The following is a 15,813-nucleotide window of genomic DNA, read 5'->3' as shown; positions in this document are numbered from 1 at the left end:
TGCACCATGAACAAGTGTCTCGTTTTGTCTTCTGAGCTTCTCAAAAACCACCATTATATTGAGACTATAAAATTGTTCTTTAGGCTGGGCAAGATGGCTTATGCCTGTTGTATTAGTCTGTTTTCACACTGCTGATAAAGACATACCTGAGACTGAGCAATTTACAAAAGAAAGAGGTTTATAATGGACTTACAGTTTCACGTGGCTGGGGAAGCCTCATAATTATGGTGGAAGGCAAGGAGGAGCAGTCACATCTTACATGGATGGCAGCAGGCAAGAAAAGAGAGCTTGTGCAGTAAAACTCCCCCTTATAATAACCATCAGATCTCGTGAGACTTACCATCGCAAGAACAGGGCAGGAAAGACCTGCCCCTATAATTCAATCACCTCCCACCAGGTTTCTCCTATGACACATGATAGTTGTGGAGATGAGATTTGGTAGGGGACACAGCCAAACCATATCAACTGTAATCCCAGCACTTTGGGAGGCTGAGGTGGGAGGATTGCTTGAGCCCAGAGGTTTAAGACCAGCCTGGGCAACATAGTGAGCCCATTTCTACAAAATAAAATAAAAAATTAACCAGGTATGGTGGTGCACACCTGTGGTCCCAGCTAGTGGGAGGATCACTTGAGCCTGAAAGGCCAAGGCTGCAGTGAGCCATGTTCACACCACTGCCCTCAGGCTGGGTGACAGAGCAAGACTCCATCTCAAAAAAAAAAAAAAAAGAAGTTCTCTGAAACTAAAAGAAAAATCTAGGGAAATTAAACATTTTTTGTTGCAAATCACTTAACCTTAGAATGTCAAAGATTTTCCCTACGTTTTTATATAAAAAGAAGCATAGGAGAGAGCCATAGGGAATCAAAATTTATGAGCCACAGTATTTGCAAGAAGAGAAAACATTACATCAGCCATGCATGGTTTCTCCAACATGGATACAAAGCAGAATGATGTAATAGCAGCTGTAGTTTTGTGCTACCACATTAAACAGTGGTGCTTTCGATATCATTTAACTAAACCAAAATATGCAGTTCAACCTCACATAGCTCAAAATACTCAGTTCAACCTGAGATGGTCCTGAATTATCTAGACCATGTTTCAGGCTTCTGAATATTATTTTTAAGTTCTGTGTAAGGTAAGGTATAAAAGAAGAAAAAAACCTCCTTGCCTCAATAACTTTGGTTTTAATAAATGCACCAATAAATTTATTTGGACCTTGAGTTAAAATGATTCAGCTCTACTGGATGACCAAATTGAGGCTGCTTTTCTTTCTTTATTCAAGTTAGATTTCATGTAAACCCTTAAATTGTATGAATTCAACTATCATTTCTAAAGCAGCCAGACTAATATGAACCTAAATCTGAGTATACTTTTCCAGAAACAGCTGACTATTTAGGTCTCGTTATCTGTCCTGTATCTCACTATCTTCTTCCCAACCACAGGAAACTGAGGATTGGCTACTGACTATTTGAAATTGGCTATTTCATAGAGGTAAAAATCTCATCAGTATGCTGGCAACAGTCTTTAATTTTGAAAGAGGAATAGTCCCACTTGACTATTTCTAGCTTCCAGTATTAGGTCAGGAGAGAAAACATTTCTTTAGAACCTTTTCCGTAAAATCAGGGAATAATTTAGGAATGGGGAAATCTTCTAGTGTTTTATTTCAGCTCTCCTAGGGATGTGCTTCCCAAGGCTCTGACAGGGAGAAACTGATAGCTATCAGTGTGAATCAGCTTTGTATCTAACAATTTCCTTTCTAAGGAACATCAAGCATAGAGAAATGATTAAGCATATTTATACAATCTAACATATTAAGTGAATTACATTTAGGTGAAATTGGAAAGTCAGCACGTATTGTTTTATAATGAACATCCAAGCCCTGCTTGATTTGCCTAATGGACTATTTGATAAGGGCAAAATACATTCTGATTTAATGGAATTTCTAATTAGTTAATATTTAGTCAAACAAAATGCAACATTAAGCGTATCCCTAATTATATGTATGATAGGAGTTTACAAAGCAATTGGTATGGGTTTTATATTTACATTTATATGTCATATATCTTTTTCTGAAAAAAAGTTGAAACTAGAACTTAAATAGCTTACATGTTTATCCTTTCTATCCTTGTTAGGAAAAATTCCTTTAAAGAGATTACAATTATTACTGTACCCCGATAATCATTATTATCCTTGTGCTTAATTTTCATTCCTCTAACCTATCCTTTACCTTGAGTTTTTATCCCAAAATACAACTTCATCCATGTCTTTACAGAAAAAGTAAAAGTCCTTAGCAAGCTGTGCAAGACCCTTCCCCTCTGGCCATTGTCCCAATAGCATATTTTAGTTAATAAAAGTCTCTCACTCAAAATGTCTGGTGTCTCCATGTTGTTAGTGTAGGTATTTCAGACAGCATTCTCCTTTGTTAAACATCCTACATACATTAGTCTAATAGTTGTCAATGTTATAACACTTATTTACACACTGGGGGAAAAATTACCCTTGCATTACCATGATGGAGTTACTAAACCCACTGAAAAGACTCAATATCATGGGTAGAATCTTCATTAGTGTTTAACTCTGGATGTCATTACCTCCCAGCTAGAGACATTGTCAATAAAATTTTAGCATTTATTGTAATGACTTTGACTTTGATCATGAAAACCACATTTCATCTTTTTCTTTGGGTTCAGGTTGTTCTTTCACACACACACACACACACACACACACACACACACACACACACACACACACCACACAAGAAAAATTGTTTTTTTCCTTTAGGGACTTTCTCAAACCCTTTCATAATCTCTTGTTAATTTTAAATTGATATTTACTGGAGAAATTTGAAAATAATTAAAAAAGGAAAGAATGAAAGCCATTCTTATTTCACGGGGTAACCACTATTATCCCTTTGATGCACATTTCCCAAATATTTTCCTGTCCATATGTTATTTTCTCACAAAAGTGGGGTCATCCGCTACATCCTGTTTTGCAACTTGCTTTTTAAAAAAGCATAATACCATATTACAAACATCTTTATATATTAGTAAAAATTCATCTTCATAAATTTAATGGCTATTATTTCTATTTATGGAAATAACATATAAAAATTCCTAATTATTAGACATTTAAATTGCTTGAAACACTTTCCTGTTACGTACAATGCTGTAATGACCATTCTTGAGGCAAAATCTTTACCTACATCCTTGATTATTAGGATAGAATTTTAGGAGCAGAATCGCTGAATCAAAGTGCATGCTCATTTTATTTGTTTACCTATTTAATAAGGCAACACAGGCAAGATGTACAAAAATTCAGAAGGACCAATGGGAGATTCAGTGACAAATAACTCTCCCTCCTTCCTTTTCCCTCCTAGGAGACAGCTACTTTTAATAGTTTCCATTTATTTTTCCAGAGATATTTAATGCATTTATATACACACACACAAATCCTTTAATATGCCTATTAAGAAATTAGTAAAATGGGCCGGGTGCAGTGACTCACATCTGCAATCCCAGCACTTTGGGAGGTTGAGGCGGGTGGATCATGAGGTCAGGAGTTCGAGACCAGCCTGACCAACATGGTGAAACCCCGTCTCTACTGAAAATACAAAAATTAGCCAGGTGTGGTGGCATGCGCCTGTAATCCCAGCTACTCAGGAGGCTGAGGCAGGAGAATCTGTTGAACTTGGGAGGCGGAGGTTGCAGTGAGCCACAGTCATGCTACTGCACCCCAGCCTGGGCGATAGAGAGAGACTCCGTCTTAAAAAAAAAATGATTTCAATAATGAAAATTGTTTTATAATTTCATGTGCTAGATAATCATAGGCACAAAGCTTTCTACAATTAGGCAACATTATTTCAGTTCTATATTATTTCTTAATTTATATTTTACCTTACCTTTATGTAATAATGTATTACTTGTCATTTACCATGATATTTTTATCTTCATTGAACACTTTAAAAACATTTTATTATAGGAAGTTTCAAATGTACCCAAAAAGAGAATGCGATAAATCCCCAAGTCTCCAACTACTATGCACATTTTAATTAATTAATTTATTTATTTATTTATGTATTTATGACGGAGTCTCGCTCTGTCACCCAGGCTGGACTCCAGTGGCTCACTCGGCTCACTGCAAGCTCTGCCTCCCAGGTTCACGCCATTCTCCTGCCTCAGCCTCCTGAGTAGCTGGGACTACAGGCGCCCACCACCATGCCCAGCTAATTTTTTTGTGTTTTTAGTAGAGACAGGGTTTCACCGTGTTAGCCAGGATGGTCTCAATCTCCTGACCTCGTGATCCGCCCGCCTCGGCCTCCCAAATTGCTGGGATTACAGGCGTCAGCCACCGCACCTAGCCCATTTTAAGTCTTTCAATAAACAATGCCAGGTTTTTCTCTATGAAAGGTTTTTTAGTGAGACTTACCCTATCTTCATTTTGTTGTGTTGAATTTTATAGCTGCTGAAGCCAGGGTTACATCTTTTAGCAAGAATAAATTGGTGGTAGGAATAGAAAAAGTATAGTAACTTTTGTTGCACTGACAATAGATTTTATCTGGCATGGTAATGCCAATCAACTTGGCATCGTTTCCTGGCTCAGCGAGTTGGAATAATTATGAGAATCCAATCAGAGTCTGTGGGGAAAACTGCTAGGATTGATTAGCAATGTCTACCATTGGAAAAGTAGAGAATTGTTGGCTTTTATGACATACACAGTTTGCTGATTCTGCTTTAGCTTACATGCATAACAGCATACTTTTTTAAAAACCATTCTTTTGCTTAGTAGCCATAAAAATCAATTTGGCTTATTTAAAAGTTTCATAATGAAACATACCTATTTATCTATAGGTTTCTTTTGCCAGATATTATATTAACAACTTTTCTTAAAAATAATTTTATTTTTTGAAAGGAACTAAATAATGTCAGTATATAGATGCTGCTGTACTATCATTAAGGAAGCATGTGCTGAGGTTGTGTTCTCAGAAACAAAGAAGAATGACATTTGTCCAGTCACGGAGCTCTGTGGCTCCATGCAGGGCCATGAATTTGTTGATGTCTGTGATGTATAGTCATGGAACAGAGAGAAGCTAACTGACCCATGATAAGTTAAACCTCAAATCTTACCACTTTTAATGCCACAGTAAAATTTTCTAAGCTGGTCAACCACAACAAAAGTATATTTAAAAACTAATATGAAGTATATCAAGAATTTAAGAACTACTGTTTCATGAACCTATGGAATGGCAGATCTGAAAGTCATCGTGGAGATCGTTTAGACCAGGAGCTTGCAAACGATAGCCAGTGGGCCATATCCAGCCCACTGCTTGTTTTTGTAAATCAAGTTGTACTGGAATACTGCCAGGCTTATTTGTTTATGTATTATCTGTGGCTGCTTGTGCACTATAGTGACACAGTTGAGTAAATGCAACAAGGCTATATGGACCACAAGCCTACCACATATACCGAGGCTATATGAACCACAATGCCTAACACATTTATTATCTGGCCTTTTATTGAAAAAGTTTGCCAACTCCCGATTTTAACCAACTTTTCATTTTAGAATTATGGAAATTAGAAATCACAGAGGTTGTGTAACTTGTTTGGGATAATTCTACCACTTGAGAAAATAGCCAACAGAATTCCCAGAACCCCCAGTGGCAGGATCCAGAGCTGCAGTCTCAAGAGCTGCAGTCTCTATCTGAAAGAGAGCATTTTCACGTCTCTGGAAGCCCTACTCTACCTTGTCAGCCAGGCTGCCACTCCCTCCCTCCCCACTTCACACACTTAATGCAATAAAGGCAAAATGAATACATGGATGAAAACTCTCCTGTATTCATAGAATATTTCTCACATTCCTTCATCATTCCAAGTATTATACGGAATTGTAATCATTTGCCTTTCCCACTAGAACATGAGTGCACTGGGGACAGGGACCATGCCATATTTGTCTTTGTATCCCAGATGCTTAGCACAGATTACAGAATAGGTATCTATTACCTGTCTGTTAAATGCTTTGGATTTGCTATCTTATCTTCTTCCATGCCCATTTTAAGATAAATCTCAACTACAGGGAAGATAAATGCCAGTTGTGGTTTGTAATTTTCATCATTCCTGACCAAGACCCACCACTGAGACCCAACAATAGGAGATATCCAGAGCCAAACACCATGATAGGAAAGTTACAAATCTGTTTTTTTCATTGCACCTACTAAGGAATGGCCCAAAGCCTCCAAGGCAATCTTGACCTGTATCCCTGGCAAACAGATGAGAACCTGATGTAAGTCAGGGATAATAAGAGTGAAGAAGAGAGAGATATGAAAGATTATTAAAATCAAGAGGACATCATGGTTGATTGACTGTCCAGGGGGTGGTTGAAAGTCTGTGACTGCCCAGATTCTGCCAAGTTTCAGAATGCAGGAGGAAGAGCACATTGGGTAAGGGAGGTGTGGGTGGGAAGGGGGCATGGAGGTAGAGGCAGATAGGATACAAGCGGGGAGGTTCAGTAGTCAATGCTATATGAAGCTGCAGCTTTCATGATAAACATGGGTTCAGATGAAGTCATTCAGAGAGTAAATCAAGATTAAGAGAACACAAAATTAAGCCTAGAGATCACCAAAAGGATTGAACAAAGTAAAAAGGAACTCCCACTTAGAAGGATCACCTAGAGACACAGGAGGGAGGCAAAAGGGTAGTGTCCCAAAAGCCGTGGGCAGAGAAAAGGAGAAATGTCAAGTAAGAGGGCAAAACAATATATGCCTTTCATTTAGCAACTTGGTGGTCTGTGACAACCTTCCTGAGAGCCGTTTTAGTGGAGGAGTTGTCTTGGAAGCCTGATTCAATGGGTAGAAGAGTAAGTGTGAACTTGGGAAGAGACATTGAGTATATTTTACTCTTAAGAAACTTAATTGATAGGAAGAAAGAGAAATGAGATGGTAACTGGAAGGTAGGTTTGTATTCCACTGAGTGGGTAGCATCATTGATTTGTGAATTCTTTGAAGAGAATCTACCAGGTGTCAGAATCATAGAGGGAAGGTATATAAAAGCCAGGTGGGAAAGGAAACATCACCAAGAAGAAGAGGAATTTATCTCTATGAGGCTAGGTCTTTTCACTTATAAATGGAAATAATAATAGCTTCCTCAGAGAGAAGTTGGAGGTTTAAACGAAATAACATAATTTAAAACATTTTGAAAACAGCAAAGCACTATTCAAAACCAGATTATTCTATATATTATCAACTCCAGTTGATTACCTTGACTCAATATCTGATTAGTCTCAATCTTAGAGTCCAGTTATGATTAACTTTGTCATTGCAGCTCAGAAGTCAGGGATCAATTTCCTTTTCCTGACAGTGGGATATATTCTGATGCCTTGGATGCCAGATAATTCTTATTTACTTCAGTTATCAAATTAAGTACCATGTTTAAAGCAAATCAGTGGTGCTGCCACAGTGCACATGCATAGTCAATGGATGTTATAGGAGATACAGATGTCTCTGTCAGTAGGCTAAGGGGTGCAAGTTACTAGCCTACATGATGATACCCAGGACAGGTAAAGATGAGATGATGTTGGTGGCTAGACAAGATTTCAGTCGAGTAAGACTTCCCGTCTCCTTAGAATTATAGTAGCAAAGATATCATGTGGCAGAAATCACCAGAGCTAGACTCTGGTGAAACCCTTATGCTCAATTTTTTGTGATGTGGAAGTTCCTTCTAGGCTCTGGTATTACGAAGTAAAATTAAAAAGCCAAAATCAAAAGCTTACTCTTGTGAATCAGAGTGCTACAACTCCTGGTGAGAGAACTAGGAAGGAGATCTTGATTATGGGACCATTTTCTAAGGAGTTTAATACAGATTGTAGCAACATAGATCCTAGATTATGAAAAATGCTTTACTAAGTTTTGCTTTTTTTCCATTACACAAATTCAATTTGTTTGAACAAGATTATAAAAATAGTAATTATACCCTATCAGCTAATTATTTTTTTAGAATGAATGAGTTATAACAGAAGCAAGCAACACAGCTAGCAAGCATCATTACTGTTTATTTTCATTTTTTCATGTATACACTTACTTATTTATATCCTATGTTCTTCCACAAAGGAGCCAAAGTGACTGTTGCTATTTATTTCATATGTTGTTATTCATAATTCATTACCCAGAAGACACCAGTTCTTTTGGTAGTGAAATATATGTTAATTTAAGTATTTTTTTGCCTCAAACATCTCAAATAGTAAATTAAAATCTCTTATGAAATAACAGAAGAATATACAAGTTCTCCAAGTCCTTCAAAGAATAAAAATATTATTTACACTCCTGTATCTGTTAGGGTTAGAGATTGGGGACTTTAAATAAAATAACTAAAATAACAAATGACCACCAAATCCCACCGTCACGGACGATGGGAAACTAAAATCAGCTTTAACATTTTCAGACAATTGCCAATCTCTCATCCACTCCTCCTTTGTGTCCTCACCCTGCTCCACATTTTGCTTTGCTCTGCCCTGCTCTAAGCAGATGGCCCTTGTGGTCAAATGTCAAGATCCTAAAACTATTTCTGACCTGGAACAAAGTTCTGCCTGATTTGATCTTAGTTCAGGTCACATGTTTTTCTCCATCTATTCCTATGAATGTTTAAGAAAACTTATTCACTTCCTTATTAATAGAACAAAAACATTTGTTTTTGTTCTATTGCTTGCTCTTACATGGTTAGCCAACTACAATGAACCACTCACTCCTGGGGAAATCACTAGAAACAAAGATTTAATGGATAAAAACACCAGACTAGTGACAATTTTTTCTGATGGAAATTGTTTGGAAGTTTTTTTTTTCTTAAATATGAAAGTAGAGCTGTGTGACTTATAATTAAATGCTGATTATCCTCTGTATGGACATATTCACAGGTAGCTGTGTGTATACTTGTATATGCACAGGAAAGGTGTGAAAGAATACACCTTCAAAGAGTGGCCATATCTAAGAGTGGGGCTGGGAGATGAGAAAGGAGAGCTTTCACTTCCTGCTTCCTGTATATCCTGTTTGAAGTTTTACAATGATCAAATATTATTGTTTTAATTAATAATGTGAAGAATGAAAATATTTCTAACATTCACAAATTAAAGATGATAGCATGGTTGATTTGAAATTTTTTATACTTTGCACAGTGGTGTTTTCAATTCAGTGATTTATGACACATTTTGGGCTTTATCCTACTGCACGAATGATTGAAAATAAAAAGATGAAACTTACCCTAATTATCATACATATACAATTCCTGTTAGATATGAATATCTTGCCTCAAGATTTTTATTAAAGAGTTCTAATTTAGTCCTATCTCTGTGACTAGGATTATAACCTTTTAATATTGTTACCAAGATCTTATACAAATCACTCATTGAACAAGCAATTCATTGAACACCTTGTCAACCCCTGGGCTGAGCATTGAGGGCAGAGATGGGTAGACGTGAGCCCCTTCAGTTGTATGAGCTAGCTTTCATTGCATGCTTTCCATGCCCCAGGACTCTGTGTAGTGCTTTACATATATTAACTCCTTTCATCTTCACAACACTCCTGTAAGGTATAAATATTATTCAACCCATTTTACTCAGATGAAGACCCTGAGACAGATTTAGAATCCCAGAGGTCTAGCTCTGACTCAAAAGCCCATGGTTTTAAACCGTGACTTCGTAGTGCCTTCTGGATCATAAAGTAGATGTAATATAGTAGGAGTTTTACAAGTAAATATTTAAGTATATTTTAACATTTGTAATTATTTAACAATTGGAACAACTTGAATTTCCAACAATAGGAAGTTGATTAAATACAACGGAGTCTACCCATACAATGGAAGACTTCAGAAGCATTTGAAATGATGATGTAGAATGTAGATACTGATCTATTAACATTAAAAAACTATCTTTGGCCTGGTGCACTGGCTCACGCCTGTAATCCCAGCACTTTGGGAGGCCAAGGCGAGTGGATCACCTGAAGTCAGGAGTTCAAGACCAGCCAGGCCAACATGGAGAAACCCCGTCTCTACTAAAAATACAAATATTAGCTGGGCATCGTGGCACCTGTAATCCCAGCTACTCTGGAGGCTGAGGCAGGAGAATCGCTTGAACCCAGGAGGCGGAGGTTTCAGTGAGCCGAGATCGTGCCACTGCACTCCAGCCTTAGCCACAACTATCTTTATATTAAGTGGAAAAGATTATAACAGTTCTTATAATATGATTTAAACTTTGTAAAAAAAAATCATATAATTAAAAGCCAAAGCCAGACTCATAAAAAGCATCCACATGCTTGTAGGCCAAAGCAGGCTCCATAAACGATTCAGGTCAGAATACTGGGGGATGCATCACTGATCACTGCACTTTCTCCCATGGAGCCTGGACAAAGCTTCACTCGTCTCCTCAACATACAGCCCCAGGCATCCACTACCAGTCTATCTGAGGTGGCCCTCGGGAGAATCCTTTTTATCTTTTGAGCATTTGCTACCCTCAATTCCACTGCTAGAATCTATTCATCTAGTATTTCCTCTTGGTCTCATTCTTATCCCTTATTTCATTCTCCTGTGTGTCTCCATGTGACTCCTTTGTGTACACTTTTCTTGTGACTCAGTTTTACCCTGGATCCTGGTTTGCTACTTCTGTTATTGCTCTCTTTCACATCATCACCTTTTTTTTTTATCCCATCATTCCCATAGGCACACAAATATGCTCTTGTATCTACAGTTGTTTTTTAAAAGATGTCCTCTAGAGCTACATCATCTCCAGCCCTTTATAGCACATCTCCTTGATAAAGCTATGTTGACTGTTTCTTCTTTCTCACCCACCTATTTTTCTCTTCATTCCCTCCCAGCAGGCTTTGCTTTCTACCTCTCCATTGTAACCAGGATCAACTAGTGTCCTTGACTTTGAACTTGCCAAATCCAGTGATCAGTTCTTTGGCCTGTGTTACTTAAACATTCAGCAACCCATGAGACTGTTGAGACTCCCTTCTTGAAATACCTTCTTTGCTGAGCATCTTCGTTTCTTCAGGCTGCTGTAACAGAATACCATAGACTGGGTAATTTATAAACAACATAAATTTACTGCTCACAGGTCTGGAGGCTGGGAAGTTCAAGATCAAGGCACTAGCAGATTCAGCATCTGGTGACAGCTCTGCTCTGCTTCAAAGATTTTGCCTTCCAGCTGTGCCCTCATATGGTGGAAGGGGCTGACAAGCTCCCTTGGGCCCTCTTTTATAAGGGTACTGGTCCCTTTGGAATCCTCATGAGCTAATCATCTCACAAAGGCCCTATCTCTTAATAACAACACATTAGGAATTAGGTTTCAACATACAAATTTTGGGAGGACACAAACATTCAGACCACAGCACTGAGTTTCTAGGATACCACGGTCTCCTGGCTTTCCTTCTGCCTCACTTGCTCCATCTTCTCAGCCTATTCTGTGGGATGCTCCTCTTGCTGACCACTTCTCTTCTGTTTCCATTTATTCCCAGGTATTGCCATCTAGCCCTGTGGCATTAAGTATCATCTGTAATCAGTTCCCAATTTATAATTCCAGTTTCAATCTCTCTCCTAAATTCTGTTGTTAACGTAGGTGTCTAAAAAGCATCTCATGCTTACTGTGTCCAAAACAGAACACTCAATTTCCACCCTGTGGCTAAGACTGCTAGCTGTCCTCCAGTAATCATCCTCTCCTTCTATTGTAATACATGTGTTTTTACTGGGCACACAGCCACTCAGAATAAAGCCTACATTGACAACATCTCAGTCTCTTTTGTAGCTGAGTTCTGGCCAATGAGATGTAATCAGAAGTATTGTGTGGCAGCTGCTAGAAAACCTTTTCCTAGCAAACATATATGTTTCTGCAAACATATATCATTTTCCTCCTCTTTGCCTTCTTCTATCCTGCTGTCTGGAACACAGATGTGATGGTTGGAACTTTAGCATCCATCTTGGGTGATGAGAATGGAGGACAACATCCTAGAAATCATGGAGTGGTGAGCTGGAAAGGTCTCTGAAGGTATGGAGTTGTCATACCTGTCCTGGACTGCCCACCTTCAGGCTTCCATTATATGATAAAGGAATACAGATGCTTCTTGACTTATGATAGGGTTATGTACCAATAAACCCATTGTAAGTTGAAAATATTGTAAGTGAGAAATGCATTTAATACACCTAACCTACTGAACACCATAGCTTAGCCTAGCCTACCTTAAATGTGCTCAGGGCCAGGCGCGGTGGCCTTCACCTATAATCCCAGCACTTTGGGAGGCCAAGATGGGAGGATTTCTTGAGCCCAGGCATTCAAGACCAACCCTACAGCTGGGCTAAACTATTTGGCAATGCAGTACATTGTAGAGTATCCACTGTTTACCCTCGTGATCTGGGAGCTGTGGTTTGCTGCTGTTGCCCAACATTGTGAGAGAATATCAATGCATATTGCTAGCCTGGAAAAAGATCAAAATTCAACATTTGAAGTAAGATTTCTACTAAATGTTTATCATGTTAGCACCACCAGAAAGTCTAAAAAATGTGAGTTGAACCATTACAAAGAGTCCCCCCATCAGGGACTCTCTGTAAACTACCTTCTTCAAGCCACTATTACTGTGCTTCAAAGCTGAATCTAACCCTAACTAATAGTCATCTATGTCTATCAGAGAACAATCCTCCTTTCACATACCAGGCAACTGAAAATATAAAATTGGTAGAAAAGATGATCCGTTTTTACACTACTTTGCTCAACAGATAACTTTTCTAGAATATAATTGTACTGATTAAGGATTTATACTTCCATTTTCTCAGGTTTTAAATGAATTCTAATAAAAATCTTTATGCTGTTTTGATTATACTCCTCTCTAAATGGATTTGTCCTCATCTGACATTTTGTGCTGGTTTGAAAACTTTCAAAGACAGGCCTAAAACAAAATACAGCCTTCTCAATACATAAAATCATATCCAAATGTGAGTTTTCTTAGGCTATAATATCTAGAATTTTTTAACTTTGAAATGCAATGTTTATTCAATATATGGTAAAAAGCTCCGTATTTGTGAATGAATGACTTAGTAAAGAGTATACTATCACATAATTATTTAACTACATAAAATTACCCTGGTGATTTAAAAACATGTTCCCCAATTTTCTGATACTCTTTTCACTAAAGGTGAGTCCATTTGTGCTGCTATAACAAAATATCTTAGACTGGGTAGTGTATACAGAAACTTATTTCCCACAGTTCTGGAGGCTTGGATGTCCAAGATCAAAGTGCTGGCAAGTTCAGTGTCTGATAATGGCCCGATCTCTTCTTCCAAGGTGGCACCTTGAACACCATTTCCTCCAGAGGGGGCTAACTCTATGTCCTCACAGCAGAAGAGGTGGAAGGAATGGAAGGAACAGACTTACCCCTTCAAGCCCTTTTTATAAGTGGCTAATCCCATGCATAAGGGCCCCCCCTCATGACCTAATCACCTCCTAAATGCCTTACTTCTTAATACTGTCACACTGGCAATTAAATTTTACCATATGAAATTTGGGGGATACATTCAGACCACAGTAGGTGCGATCTAATTTCCTTCCCCTTGAACATGGGCCAGCCTTAGTGACTGACTTCAAACTCATAGAATGTGTTAGAGGTGACACTGAGTGTCTTCCAAGACTAGGTTAGAGCAGGCAGTACAGTTTCTGCCTGGCTCTACTGGACATGCCTTTGGATCCCTGTGACAACACACACATAAAATGTCTGGCTACATTGAAGCTGCCATGCTGAAGAGGTCATGTAGGGATAGAGGGAGACGACTGAGGAGCCAGAGCTGTTGCAGAACCCAGCTGACTGAGTTTTCCCAGCATCACCTGCCAGACTTGTAAGTGATTCCAGTTATTCCAGTCCTCAGCCTCAGAGCTGCTCTTGGCAAGTACAGCAGAGATGAGCTTTCCCTGTTGAGCCCTGACCAAATTGCAGACTTGTAAGCTGGCTAAACAGTGTTTGTTATTTCTAGGTGTGAGGGTAGTTTGAACAGCACCCACAGTATTGGGAACATTCCCTCATCAGCACGTTGACTCTCTATGCTGCTTGCTTGATTGTCTTGGAGAACATAATGACCCTTTCAGTCATTCCCTTTGGGTTAATTCCCTCTGTGGAAAAGGGGTATTCTTGCACTTGCCTGCCACTCCTGTAGCCACAATTTAGAGAGGGCTTTGTTCCCTTCACCTTTCCTCTATCCAGGGAAAATATCAGACCTGTTGCCTTCCAAAATGGAAACAAAATCACCTGTTTCAAAGCAAGCTGCCTTAAGATGTGGTCTGTAAAGATACTACAGTTAAGTGATAGGCTTTCCCTTTTCTTTACCCTAGAAACAGAAACAGACTGTGTTTCAGCATAATGCAGGTGACCAAGGCATATCCTCCATATAGGAAAAGAGCAACTAAAAAGAAAACTATAGCCTCATTAACTTGTCTGAGGTAGTGATTTGTTAAGTGAAAAGTAGTGGGTGGTGTAGTTTTTAAAAAGGTGGGCCATATTACCATTTCTTCAGTGCTTCCTGGGGAAAAGGATACTATCATTATATATATTCTCTAGGCCAGGTTTCACCTAGGCTAGAGAAAGAACAATCTAATGTAATTCTGTCTCATTAGTGCATTACTGCATTTCCCTCAAAAGGAAAATTATTTTATAAATGGCTGATATACTTGCCTACTATAAATGATGCATGGTATTCTAGTTTATAAATTGATCTCCTAGGAAATCAGGTGTTTGTTCCCCTAAACTTGATCATTCCACAGAGAGCTTTTAGGATCAATTCCTTGACCAGAGAAGAGCTTTGGCAACTCCACCGATGTAACAGTGCCTTGTAGGATCCCACAGAAAGCTGCTAACTAGTTTTTTTTCTTTCTGTGATGTACATTTAGCTATAGCAGGAAATAGTGTGTAATTACAAGAGGCTCCCAAAGGTTGAGGCCTTATCTGGACGATTGCCAAGTCCAAACTGCACTTTGTAGACCCAACCTCAGGCAGTCCCGTTTCTTCCACAGCAGGACCCACCTACTGGTTTTAGTTTCATGGTTGTAACTTCTGTGACCCCAAGCTTTTAATTCTATTCAAAGCCTCATCATCTAAAAGTCATTTGGAAAACTAAAGAATGACAGCTATCAACTATATATAAGTAGCTTTCAATTCAAAAGAGGGAGGTGTAATATAATGAAGTTAAATTACATTTTGATTCTGGTTGCTAGATATTCTTTGATCATTAATGGTGTCAGCAAAATTGAGCACACCTTAAAGTCAGACAACCTCTTCCATGAAATGTTTCTCTCCTCTCCCTTTCAGCCTCGCATCCTTCCTTCTACTTTGTCACCTCCCACTAGATAAGCAACTTGGATATATTGATGACGTCCTCTTATTTGCCAAAAATTCACCAAGCTGTTAATAACTTAGATTTATTTATGAAAACTACAGCAGATTTAAGTCAACCAACAGGCCCAAGCTCTTTAAATTTTTTGTTACTAGGGTGACAATTCTACACCCAATTTTACTTTTCAAAATCTAGGCAGAAACACCTTTATTGGGATTTAGCAATGACTTTGTTTTATAACCTGCAGAGATTATTAGGAAGATACATATTTCTTCCTCACCTTCTATTTTGTTCTATATTTTTGTTAAAAAAAATGTTGGCATATGAGTACAAAAAGGAAAACGTTTTTTATGATCATCTCTGTCTACATAACAGACTGAAATTTGTGAGCATTTAACACATTTATGCCGAAAAATATTGAAATTATAAAAGTACCATTTACAGGCAGCCACCTACGAATTAAAACATTAC

At 38.4% G+C, this 15,813-nt stretch overlaps 2 protein-coding genes across 3 annotated transcripts in view; one reads left to right on the top strand and one right to left on the bottom strand.

Annotated features, from left to right (window-relative positions):
• Window positions 1-15,813, top strand: part of ACYP2 (acylphosphatase 2) — a 195,823-nt gene that overhangs the window by 164,602 nt on the left and 15,408 nt on the right. The gene's annotated exons all lie outside the window — the stretch shown is intronic.
• The window catches only part of TSPYL6 (TSPY like 6), a 51,126-nt gene that overhangs the window by 20,629 nt on the left and 14,684 nt on the right, over window positions 1-15,813 (bottom strand). The window lies entirely within an intron of this gene.

Source organism: Pan paniscus, chromosome 12 (assembly GCF_029289425.2).
Source record: "Pan paniscus chromosome 12, NHGRI_mPanPan1-v2.0_pri, whole genome shotgun sequence".
Classification (NCBI taxonomy): domain Eukaryota; kingdom Metazoa; phylum Chordata; class Mammalia; order Primates; family Hominidae; genus Pan; species Pan paniscus.
Note: the sequence above shows the minus strand (reverse complement) of the source record. Positions and strands in the feature narration are given on the sequence as shown.